We start from the raw sequence: 12,766 nt of genomic DNA, 5'->3' as shown, positions 1-12,766 counted from the left end.
ATTGCATCCGTAGTGATAAGGACTACCACTGAGAATTAACTGGAGAAGTTAAGCATAACTACTTTCTGTTCCGGGAAAGTTAAGCAGAACTACTTTCAGCTAACCACCCTGGCAGCAGTGGGATTTGAACCCACGTCCCCAAAGAGACTGGAGTCTAAATTCAGCGCCTTGGACCACTCGGCCACACTACCCCAGGCTGACGTGGTGGTAAACCCGTTCGTGGTAAGAAGGTGACCGGGTCATTCTGCCGGACAACAAGAAATCTGGCATGGGCGCGACAAATGGGCTGTTGTGAGACTCAAGTGCCTTTCGCTTAACCAGCTCTGCCGGAGACATCTAACCATTTCCAGCTGAAGACAGAGCTAAGGCGTGGTCTTTTGGACGCGATTCGTCTAGGCTTAAGACCCCATGGTCCACGGTCACATCGGTAGTGTTTGCGGAAGAGCTCTTCTGCTATGACCTTACATCCCACTTACAGTGGTGCTTGAAGGTTTGTGAACCCTTTAGAACTTTCTATACATCTTCATTACCAGGACCTAAAACATCATAAGATTTTCACACAAGTATTAAAAGTAGATAAAGAGAACCTAATTAAAGAAACCAGACAAAAATATTACACATGGTCATTTATTTATTGATGAAAATGATCCAATATTGCATACCTGTGAGTGGCAAAAGTATGTGAACCTTTGCTTTCAGTATCTGGTGTGACCTCGGTGTGCAGCAACAACTGCAAACAAACGTTTCCGGTAACTGTTGATCAGTCCTGCACGTCAGCTTGGAGGAATTTTAGCCCATCCCTCATTATAGTACAGTTTCATCTCTAGGATGTGGGTGAGTTTCCTCACATGAGCTGCTTGCTTCAGGTCCTTCCACAGCATTTCTATTGGATTAAGGTGAGGACCTTGACTTGGCCATTCCAAAACATTGACTTTATTCTTCTTTAACCATTCCTTGGTAGAACGGCTTGTGTGCTTAGGGTTGCTGTCTTGCTGCACGGCCCACTTTCTCTTGAGATCCAGTTTACGGACAGATGTCCTGACATTTTCTTTTAGAATTTGCTGGTATTATTCAGAATTCATTGTTCCATCAATGATGGCAAGCCGTCCTGGCCCAGATGCAGTGAAACAGGCCCAAACTGTAATGCTACCACCACCATTTTTCAGAAATGGGATACGGGTCTTATGCTGGAATGCAGTGTTTTCCTTCCCCCAAACATAACCCTTCTCATTTAAACCAAAAAGTTCTAGTGTGGTCTCACCTGTCCACAAAACGTTTTTTCGAGTAGCCTTGTGTCTTGTCCATGTGATCTTTAGCAAACTGCATGCAGGAAGCAATGTTCTTTATGGAAAGCAGTGGCTTTCTCCTTGCAATCCTGCCATGCACACCATTGTTGTTCAGTGTACTCATTATGGTGGACTCATGAACATTAACATTTGCTGATGCGAGAGAGGCCTTTAGTTGCTTAGAAGTTACCCTGGGATCCGTTGTGACCTCGTGGACAATTACATGTCTTGCTCTTGGAGTGATCTTTGTTGGTTGACCACGCCTGGGGAGGGTAACCATGCTCGTGAATTTCCTTCATTTGTACACAATCTGTCTGACTGTGGATTGGTGGAGTCCAAACACTTTAGAGATGGGTTTTTTTTTTTTTTTGAACTTTTCCAGCCTGATGAGCATCAACTACTCTTTTTCTGAGATCCTCACAAATTTCCTTTTTTCATACCATGATACACTTCCACAAACATGTGTTGTGAAGATCAGACTTTGATAGATCCCTGTTCTTCAAATAAGACAGGGTGCTCACTCACACCTGATTGTCATCCTGTTGATTGAAAACACCTGACCCTAATTTCCCCTTCAGACTAACTGCTCATGCAGACGCCAACAATGTCTGCACCATGCACGCTTCCTTTACAGAATGCGCTTAAGCAAGGTCTTTACAAGAAAAATAGGATCCAAACCCACATGGGCTGTGCACAGTGGATTGGTAGTTCATCACCTTAACCTCTTGCTGACATAGCTCACGCATATGAAATTACATCCCGGTGTGTGGAGCAATAAAGAGGTTTCAGTGCAGGTTCTTTGCCCCTGTCGTCTGGACTGTGGAATGCGTTCTGCGTTGATGGACCTCCAGAGACGCAAGAGCCTTACAGCAGCTGTGGCCAAAAAGCATTGAAATACAGCTCACAGTTGCGAAACACGTAACCACAGTGCTAGCTTTTCACATTTCTCCACCCTCTCTAGTGCTAGTTCAGGGACCTGTACAAAGCTTCCTGTTTGTAGGTGTGAGACAGACTGCAACAAAGCCAGATATTGCTGGAAAGAGGAGGCAAAGTAACAAGTTTGCGACGAGGATGGGATTCGAACCCACGCGTGCAGAGCACAATGGATTAGCAGTCCCATCGCCTTAACCTCTCGGCCACCTCGTCCGAGGCCCGCCGCTTTTAACGAAAACTATGCAAATGAGGGTTTAATGTTCGCTGACTAGATGACTGCTTCTCAAATAGATTTTATTCAAGTCTTGAGGTATGAGCTGTGCCGTCATATAAACTGAAGGGTGACGATGCGGCGAGACGGCCCAAAGGTCTCACAGAAAGGGACAATTCCATAGTTGAGCCGTCGCAATGCAATCCAATCCTTGGGCGGCTAGGTACCGACTACCTATGGACTGCCCATCTCAGCGAGTTAAATTTCTTTGGAAAATGTAACTTTTACCCATGACCTGAGAAGGATTACGAGGTATAGAAGATGGATGGATGGAAATGTAACTTTTATCCTTACCTGGATATAAACAACAACTGTGGAAAAGGGGGCATGAATTGGGACGTTCGTGAGGCAGCATGCTGTGGCCAAAAAGCGTTGAAATACAGCTCATGGCTGCGAAACACGTAGCCACAGTGCTAGCTTTTCACATTTCTCCATCTCTCTCAAGGATATTCAGCTGGCCTGCCGTATTCGCGGAGAATGCGCTTAAACGACAACTCCGTCTAATATACACAAAGGCTCTTTTAAGAGTCACTTCATCATCTCAGAAAACAGCTAATTTTATTTCTTGGGCTGTTTGAATATTTAGATAATATTTACAAAGAGAAGGGGACACACACATATATATATATATATATATATATATATATATATATATATATATATATATATATATATATATATATATATATATATATATATACTGCTATGTATATTACATAATGTTTGTTTGTTTTATAGATGATGATGAACAGTGCAGAAGAGCCGTGTATTGTCCTTATGTAAAAACTAGACAATGCACAGTAATAACGCCGATGAGCTGTGTCTGTGTACAGTAGCCCAAATCTGCCTTCTGTTCCAGGAGGTGTTGTGTCTTGTGCTGGATGGAGCTTGACTGCCCTCGTGTGTCCAGTTTAAATATTAGAACGTGGTATGGAGAGAAAAGGATATATATATATATATATATATATATATATATATATATATATATATATATATATATATATATATATATCTGTGTGTAAATGATGTAAAAGGCTTTCTATCAACATTAGAAAAAGGTTAGTTATTAATTTTGTATTTTTATGATAAATATAGTGCTATGAATATTACATAATGTTTGTTTTTATAGAAGAGCCGTTAATTGTGGTTATGTCCGAACAATACAATGCACAGTAATGAGCTGTATCTGTAAAATAGCCCAAACCTACCTTCTGCTTCAGGTGGCGTTGTGTGTTGTGCTGGATGGAGCTTGACTGCCCTCCTGTGCCCAACCTCGGGAACGGCAATTTCCCAGCAGCGGTATTCTGTCATAAGAGTACATTTGTAGTTAGGCCCGAGTTGGGTAAGAAATATTACATGGTTTATATTACTGTGTCCCCTTTTTAACCCGTTCATGATCATTATTGTATACATTACAAAGATAAAGGTAATGTTCTTCCCTATTTGTGGATATTCTCGAAGTGAAATAGATGAGGCCACCTAGGGAACACTAAGTTATCTAGGAGCAGTGATGAGAATGACATGTCTAATAACATTAGAAATACATTAATAATGTTATTATAATCGAAATCAAGGTGTGCACTTTAACATTATAAAATATACATACACAGCAAAATCCACAGAAACAAATCCACTCTATTGGAGTTTCATTTCAACACTTTTAAAGTGTCCGGAGGGGTCCACACTCCACACTGTCATTTTAACACTTTAATAGATTTCACATCAACTCTTTGTATAGTTGAAATTGAACACTACTCAAGTGTTAGTTTCTCAACACCAGTGTGTAGTGTTAGAAATTAATTCTCATAGGAGTAATTCATTAAATCTCATAGTGTTAATTGCATACTATTAAATGAGTTGCCTCTAACACTATAAAGTGTTAATATGCTACTGCACAATTAAAATAACATTTAAATGATTACAAATCTAAAAGGCAAATAAAGGAAAAAACCAAGTTGGTTGCTTTATAATAGTTTTCTTTTTTCAAGGGCGTTAACATTACTGACCCCTCAGGTCAAGTCTTTCTAAATATAACAATTGGGCACTATGTACTCTCTTTGATTAATCTCATTAGAGCACTGCTGGTCAAATGGCCTAAAGTGTGTCAGTTCATTCACAGAGATGACAGAAAACTCATCCATTTGGTTATCTTCTATACAGTATGCATTGAAGTGGTCATCATAGTACATCGTTTTTACATTGCAGGAAATAATGAAAGCACTCTCTTCATATATTATTATATCACAGATCTTTTTGAACACAGGGAGATCATAGGTACATCCAGTGCATATGAACACACCAACCTGATACTCAGTACCATAATGTCTGACCCACTTTGTACTTGTAACACTCAAACAGGCTTCACTTTCTATTTTATGTCCGCTCTGTCATCACACTGAAGCGTGATAGTTATGTCCGTATTATTCATATCTCACAGACCTTCCTTTCACCTTGCTAATATATGGAAGCACTGAATAAACAGTCAATTTGTCATGTTTTTGTATGAAGGTGTTAAAATGTTGAGTTGTACGGCCTTTCCTGCCTCGTGGACTTTTCACCGGTATCGTTTGAATAAATCAAACTGGTAATGAAGTGTCGTTACTGATAGGGAAGCAAAACAGAGACAAAGTGTGAAAATCCATTGAATTTGGAAATGAAATTTCGACACCATTGAATTAATAGAATCCGTGTATCATATCATTCATTCTTTTCGTATTCAATTATCCAATTATCCGAAAATGGAAAAATGGCTTATTTTATTATTCATTTACAGATCCAAAATGAAACAGAGGAAAAAAAAAAAAAACAAGTCATTTTCCATTCTTTCAATGTCACACTCAAGTTAAAAATAAGCGATTAGAAAACGGGTCAAATGTCCAGGTTTCATTTGAACATTTTTTTTTTTTCGATTGACTATGACCCAGAAGTTACTGGTTTCTTCACGTGTTGTGCTGGATAAAGGTGTTTTATTTTGGTTTATTTGTTTAGTTTTTTGCTGAAGAGCATGGGGAGATTCGTACTGTTTAAGGGAGCCAAATGTGTAACCCTCAAAGAAGACTGCAAAAATATTAACTCCAGTTAAACCAGTCAATAATTCTTTATAATCCTATAAACGTTTTTGCATTTACGCTTTTACATTTTAGAAAATTGGCAAAATCAAGTTTAAAGAGAGGCTGTAATAAAAATACAGTTTTTGGAGTATCAGGGTCGGCGCAGTGGCTTTGTAGTTAGCTTCTTTGCTTCACACCACCAGGTTGTACTCTGGTTTCCTCCCCTAGTCCAAAGACATGCGTTGTAAATTGTCCGTAGTGTGTGAACAGGTGTATGATGGGCTTACACCTCGTCCACGGTGGCCCCCGCCTTGTGCCCCGAGTCCCCTGAGATAGACTCCAGGATGACCCTGTGTAAGATCGATGGAATATCTGATTTAATGAACACTGAAAAACTTTTCATTTCTTTTTTTTGAAAGCATGTAACATCAGCACGACGTTTGGGGTTCACCGAAATGGGACTATTGAAGACTCGAATAACCAGCTCTTTTTCCAGTCTGTGTAGCCTCACATTCCTGTTATTGGGTGACACGGGTGGAATCCAATGAGGTTTTCTACTGTTCTCAAGATTTGGCATGCTGTACATCCTGAGATGCTTTTCCGCTCACCATGTATGTAAAGATAGGTTATTTGATGTTACCATGGCCGTCCTATTAACTTGACCCAGTCTAGCCATTCTCCTTTCGTCAACAAGGTGTTTCCACCCCGAGAACTGCCACTTACCGGATGTTTTTCATACAAGTATGTGTGTGTGGAAATCCTAGGAGAGCCGCAGTTTCTGGAATACTCAAACCAGACCATTTACAACCATGCCACGGATAAAATCACTGGATTACATTCTGGTGTTTGATGTGAATATTGACTGAAGCTCTTCATCTGATCCTGCTTGATGTTGTACATTGTGGTGTTGCCATATGATTGGCTGATTGGATAATTGTATGAATGAGCACATGTACAAGTGATCAGTGAGCACATCTATCTACCATAGAGGTATTTTGGGGCAATACTTGACAATGTACCTGACTTTGTTAGATTTGTGGCCAAGTTGAAGAAGCTTTTGACATCCCAATGGAAAAAAATTAATAAAACAATCCAAGACAAATTCACTTTCAGTCTTTTTTTTTTATTATTGTTTTTTTCCCCCCTTCATGTTAATCTCTTTCTACAGAACCCGTCCAAACTTCATACGTCAATGCAGTAAGCAAGATAAACTGTCTACAGATAAAGAATCTAAGCATGCATCTGTTTTCACCCTTATAGAAAAAGTTTTGCAGTTCCTATCCAAAAGACACCAAGAGCCCAGATGTCCTTAGAAACTAAATGTAACCTCCAACTCGTGGCCTTTTCAGTAACTCGATTCCCAGACGTCGCCACACTGATCACAGTGCATCCTTCAAATCCACTGTCTGTAATATACTGGATTGTCCTACCAAGAGTTCGACCACGTACACATTCAACTGAAGCTCATACAGTCAGCATACTGAACTCTCCTTTTTGCCATAGTGCAGCCGCTTAACAGGATAAGGCCTCAGAAGTCAAGCACCAGCAGCTTGTGGCTAAAAAGCTGCAGCAGAATTGAGCTCGGCTAGGAGGTGATGGGTGACGGAAAAAAGCCGGGGAACCTCGGAAAGGAAAACAGGGCTGTGTTCCAAATCTTTTATTGCCTCCTCTTCAAACTCCAAAAACCTCTGGGCCCTACAGCTAAATCCAAAGCTGAGGAAAACAACCGTTCAACTAAGAAGGCCTTCTCAAACACAATGTTTGAGCGAAGGGAGGAAATGATCAAACACAGATCAATTGGAACACAGCCCATACAGCAAAACCGTAAAAAGGTGCCATAGAGTGTAAATGATTCAAAAAGACACAAATCTAAGCCCAAACACTTCATATGACCATTGATATGACTGCTAACGAAATCTATTGTACTGTAGCTACACTGCTACAAGTGTACATAAAGATACACCGATACAACCAGTTGAACATGAATAACACGCAAAGCACATTTCACAAGCACGATATCTTTCAAAAATGTCCAAAAGCACAAATTCCCTAATAAAGGAAAAAGACATGTTTGTGCTAACATGTAAGACTTGAGTTTCTACATCTTCCAAACAAGTACACTTGAGCGTCTTCGTTACTGTAAGCTCGGCTCTGAAAATCTGCTACCACTGTTGTACCAGTAAACACACACACACAGACAGAGCAAGTTAGCAAAGATTGGTCAACAAGGTTTCTTCAACACAACCACCTTTTCATACACGTACGCTCACTTCATATTGTCAGTCCCTTTTTAAAAATGAATTAAACCATGAGCAGCTGTCTTCTCAAAAGTCCTGTTCAATTTCAGAGCCCAAAAAAACTGCCTATATACACAACAATTCAGTCCCACGGCTCTGAAAGAAATGCAGAGCACAAATGTACAAATCACTGCAATTTCTATTTTTCTTAAATGTGAAAAGGATGCTTGTAAAAAGATGATAAATCTTCACTGGGAATTACTTTAAGGTGATCATCAACAATTAATTAATCAGGGGAGCCTGGCTCTGGTGTCAGAAAAAATACTTTTTTTTTTTTTTTTTTTTTTTTTTTTTTTGCAAAGTAATGTATACAAGTGTATAAAACCAGGAATCGGGTCTAGTAGTTATCTGGGGTTAATGTCCAACTTGAGCTAAAAGTGCATTCTCTCCTATCTCACTTCATGACTAGTTTAAATAATATAGGGTTAAAGGGCAAATGGTGTGCTTGGAATAGTAGAGATTAGATGATTTTAGCTTCTCAAACATCACCGTAAATCATTAGGATAATAGGATTAAGTCAGAATTAATGAATTGGATTCAGAGATGATTATATGAATGCTATAATTTGTGTTACCCTTGCCTTGTCTGACCGCTTTAACGCTGCACGTCTGAAATTCTCTTCTTTGTACAAATATTTTTTGCTTCTCTTTGTTGCACTTTTTTCGCTATGCTCTCCTCTGTCTCCAGCATAAACAGCCCTTTCTCTGTCTCTCTGTAAGTAGATGACCCTCCTGAACTCTGAGGCTTCATCACTCATCACCATGGTAACTGTCTTGTCCACCCCCAGTAAAAGGCTGCATACTCATACTGTGCTGTGAAAAAGTGTTTGCTTCCATCTGCTTTTTAGCAAGTGGTAAGCACAGAAAAGCTGAAGGAAAGGCTTATGTTATCATTTGCACACAAACTCAGAAAAATGCTCATTAAAGCAAAGCATGCGGTTTGAAGTTTGGTTGTTTGACAATCAATGAACAAAAAAAAATCTGAAAAATAAATGAAAGTGAGGAAGAAATAAGACATTTTGGGGTGTGCTGTTATAGAAAAGTAATCATCAGTAACTGGCAAGATACAGCTACAAACTAGCTGCTGAAGTTTTCCAATAACAGCACAGTTCCAATAACAGTGTTTTATTCTACTTATACCACAGCACACTTCCATCCATCCATCCTACACAGGGTTGTGGGGAGCCTGGAGTCTATCCCAGGGAACTCGGGGCACAAGGCAGGGGACACCCTGGACATGGTGCCAACCCATCACAGGGCACAATCACTCGTGCACACACACACTGGACAATTTTGGAGATGCCAATCCACCTACAACGGATGTCTTTGGACTGGGGGAGGAAACCCCTGAAGTACATTTGCAGGGACATCGAGAAAATTTAGTGAAACCCAGTCATTGATCTTATTGGATAATTAGTCTCTAATGATTTGACCTTGTTTGTTACGCTGCTAAATATTTTCCAAAGGTATGGAAGTGATGTTAAGTCAGGAGACGTATTGTGTGGGTTGTGTTCTCTCTCCCTCCCCCTGTTTTTTTCTCACAGGTCGCTCTGCCCTAATTCGTGCTGACGTGCTGCACGGGGATTGGAGAGGAGAAGATTGTCCCTCTTTTAAAAAGGAGGAAGAACAATATGTTGGGAGGAATGCGGATGTGTGGGGTGTCTGTGTTTGCGTGTGTACGACTGAGTAGCGAATGTTTTTCCTGGTGTTTGAGTGAAATCGCTTGCTTGTTGTGTTGTGTACGAGTGAAAGAAGTGAGTGGAAGTATATTGTGTTGTCCCATTCCCCTGTTTTGTCTTGTGTTGTGGCTGAGTATACGCCTGAATTGTAAATATATCTTTCATTGTAAATATTTCTCTTCTTACGGTCATGAAAGCTGTAGGGGTTGTGTGGCGTTTATTTTTGGGCTCTACCTTTTGTTCGCTGTTTTTGCCTCAGTTAGGGAGTCAGGTTAGACTCTATTTTCTTTTGACATACCTTTTTTGTTAGGTTAGTTAAACTGATACAGGGAAGATATCGACTGTTTTGTTTATTACATTGGCCTTGCCAGCCCTGAAGAGTGGTGCTTTCCGAGTGATTCTGTTTGTTTTGCATTATTTTTCTTGTGATCATTAAATTTGTAAGATTTGAAAGACGTGAGGTAATGAGATAATGAGGTGTCAACCTCATTATTTCTCAGTCTGATTTGTTTTTGTTTATACTTTTTTTATGTTACACCTCGACCCTATACCGGGGTCGTAACAGTGAGTCAAAAATAACTTCCAGTTCCTTTTATGGATCACCTTAAGGCTGACATTCATACTGAACGCTACAAAACTTCAATTTTGTTTTCATGGGGACTTTTTATTAAATAGGACTAAAAGAACAATGGCAATGAGGAATATAATAGCTGTATCTACTCGTTTTATTATGTTTATTATTTTCAAGCAAGTGCTCTTTAAAAAATATATAAAAAATATGAATAAAACGTTTATTTTTTGGAAGAACGGCATTATGGAGTGTGTGCATGAACTCATGTGTAACTATTGTTTTGCATTGAGTTACGTATTTCTTTTAAAACTGTGTGCACTTGTGTTATTACTAACATAGTGCATGTATGTGGGTCGATTACTTTAAAAACATTTTCGCATGGTTGTAAAGTCCTCCTATGTAAACCCCAAATAGTCAGTTACCGCAGTATTTTCATGCATGCCAGCTGCATAGTTAATCATCAAAATCATCACACAGTCACCTCAAAAGATCTTGTTTGGCTCTGTAATAGCTTTTGTACAATTCGTAAGCAATTCCTAAGTTATCTATTTAAAAAAATAATATACGAATCAAATTTTACAATCCAAAGCACTTTACACTGTGTCTCATTCACCCATTCACACACACTCACACACCAATGGTAGCAAAGCTGTCATGCAAGGTGCTAACTTGCCATCGGGAGCAACTCGGGGTTCAGTGTTTTGCTCAAGGACATTTCAGTATCCTTGCGGAAAATCCGAGCAGTGCGTGGCGTCCGAGCTCTAGGAAAAGCAGCACAGGTTTTGCTCTGTAGAAGAACGGTGGTTCAAAATGACCCCGCTGCTCCTTTTATTTTCATGTAGGAAGGTGGAGACTTAAATTTTAAGTTTTCTTATAAAAAAAAAAATCAATAGCTACAGTGCATCCAGAAAGTATTCACAGTGCTTGACTTTTTCCACATTTTGTTATGTTACAGCCTTATTCCAAAATGGATTAAACTCCAAATGGATTCAAAATGGATTTTCCTCAAAATTCTACAAACAATACCCCATAATGACAACTCGAAAGAAGTTTGTTTGAAATCTTTGCAAATTTATTAAAAATAAAAAACAAAAAAAAAAAAGCACATGTACATAAGTATTCACACCCTTTGCTCAATACTTTGTTGAAGCACCTTTGGCACCAATTACAGCCTCAAGTCTTTTTGAGTATGATGCTACAAGCTTGGCACACCTATTTTTGGGCAGTTTCTCCCATTCTTCTTTGCAGGACCTCTCAAGCTCCATCAGGTCGGATGGGGAGCGTCGGTGCACAGCCATTTTCAGATCTCTACAGAGATGTCCAATCGGGTTCAAGTCTGGGCTCTGGCTGGGTCACTCAAGGACATTCACAGAGCAGACAGTCAGTCAGTCAGTCAGTCTGTCTGTCTGTCTGTCTGTCTTATTGGTCCTCAAAAAGAGGAAATTTGTTTCCACAGTGGGTGCGTACAAAAACATAACAACGTCATACATATAGACCAACATAAACAATCACAGGCATAGAGAGGAAAAGGAGACAAGGAGAAAAACATCAGGATCATCATACAACAATGCATCTGACATCACAATGGCTGAGTACCTATGTGTTTAATGCTCGTATAGCCATATTAACAAAACTCCTACCATAGCTGGCCTTTCTGCACACGGGTAGTCTATACCTGCGGCCAGAGTGAAGGAGACTGAAATATTGATAAACTGGGTGGTTTGGGTCATTCAAAATTTTATGTGCCTTCTGGAGCGTAAATGAACTGACACAGTCCGATAAATTAGGGATGGGAATACCAATAATTTTCCATGCTAAATTAGTTATTTTCAAAAGTTTGTTCTTATTGGTTACTGTTAGCATATGGAAAAAAACAAATGGCACCATACATAAGTACCGGTTCAATAATACTTTGGTACAGAAGAAGAAGCAGACTAGGCTGAACGGACAGATATTTAAGTTTATGGATAACTGTGAGTCTCTGTTGACAACATTTGTAAATACCTAGAGTGTGCTGATTGAAGCTGAGATGTTTATCCAATGTAATGCCCAGATATCTGAAATGCTCCACACTTTCAACCATCTCTCGGTTAATGGTAAAACCGGAAGGATGGGTCAGTGTTTTGGAAGAGCTAAAACCAGTTCCTTAGTCTTTTTGATATTAAGGTGGAGAAAATTATCATCACACCGTGTACTAAAATGTGCTATGGAGCGTTGATGCTCCAAAAAAGAATCATTGTCCTTATTAAGCAATGCAACAATAGCAGTATCGTCTGCATATTTAAAGTAATGAGTGGTGGTGACTAGACTCTGACAGTCATTTGTATAGAGAATATAAAGAAGTGGACTAAGTACACACCCCTGAGGGGCACCAGTGTTGAGAACAATAATGGGTGATAATGCATTGTCCACCTTTACCACTTGTGGTCTATTAGAAAGGAAATTATAAATCCAGTGTATTAGTGGTGATGGGACTTGCAGACACTGTAGTTTCCTGATTATCTGATGACGCTGAATTGAGTTAAAGGCGGAGCTAAAGTCAATGAAGAGAAGTCTGGCATAGTTTCCAGGAATATCCAGGTGTTGTAGTAGACAGTGCAAGAGACAAGCCACTGCATCCTCTGTACCTCTCCTCTGTTTATATGCAAATTGGAGGCAGTCCAAAAAGGGTGAAACATAT

The 12,766-nt window shown here is 39.6% G+C and overlaps 2 non-coding genes across 2 annotated transcripts; both read right to left on the bottom strand.

Moving 5' to 3' along the window:
* Positions 1–109: 109 nt before the first annotated feature.
* Positions 110–191, bottom strand: trnal-uag (transfer RNA leucine (anticodon UAG)). The gene has a single exon. It is a non-coding gene; the product is annotated as a tRNA-Leu (tRNA).
* Positions 192–2,349: 2,158 nt separating this feature from the next.
* Positions 2,350–2,432, bottom strand: trnas-gcu (transfer RNA serine (anticodon GCU)). The gene has a single exon. It is a non-coding gene; the product is annotated as a tRNA-Ser (tRNA).
* Positions 2,433–12,766: the final 10,334 nt, after the last annotated feature.

This window comes from Ictalurus furcatus, unplaced genomic scaffold, assembly GCF_023375685.1.
Source record: "Ictalurus furcatus strain D&B unplaced genomic scaffold, Billie_1.0 scf7, whole genome shotgun sequence".
Classification (NCBI taxonomy): domain Eukaryota; kingdom Metazoa; phylum Chordata; class Actinopteri; order Siluriformes; family Ictaluridae; genus Ictalurus; species Ictalurus furcatus.
Note: the sequence above shows the minus strand (reverse complement) of the source record. Positions and strands in the feature narration are given on the sequence as shown.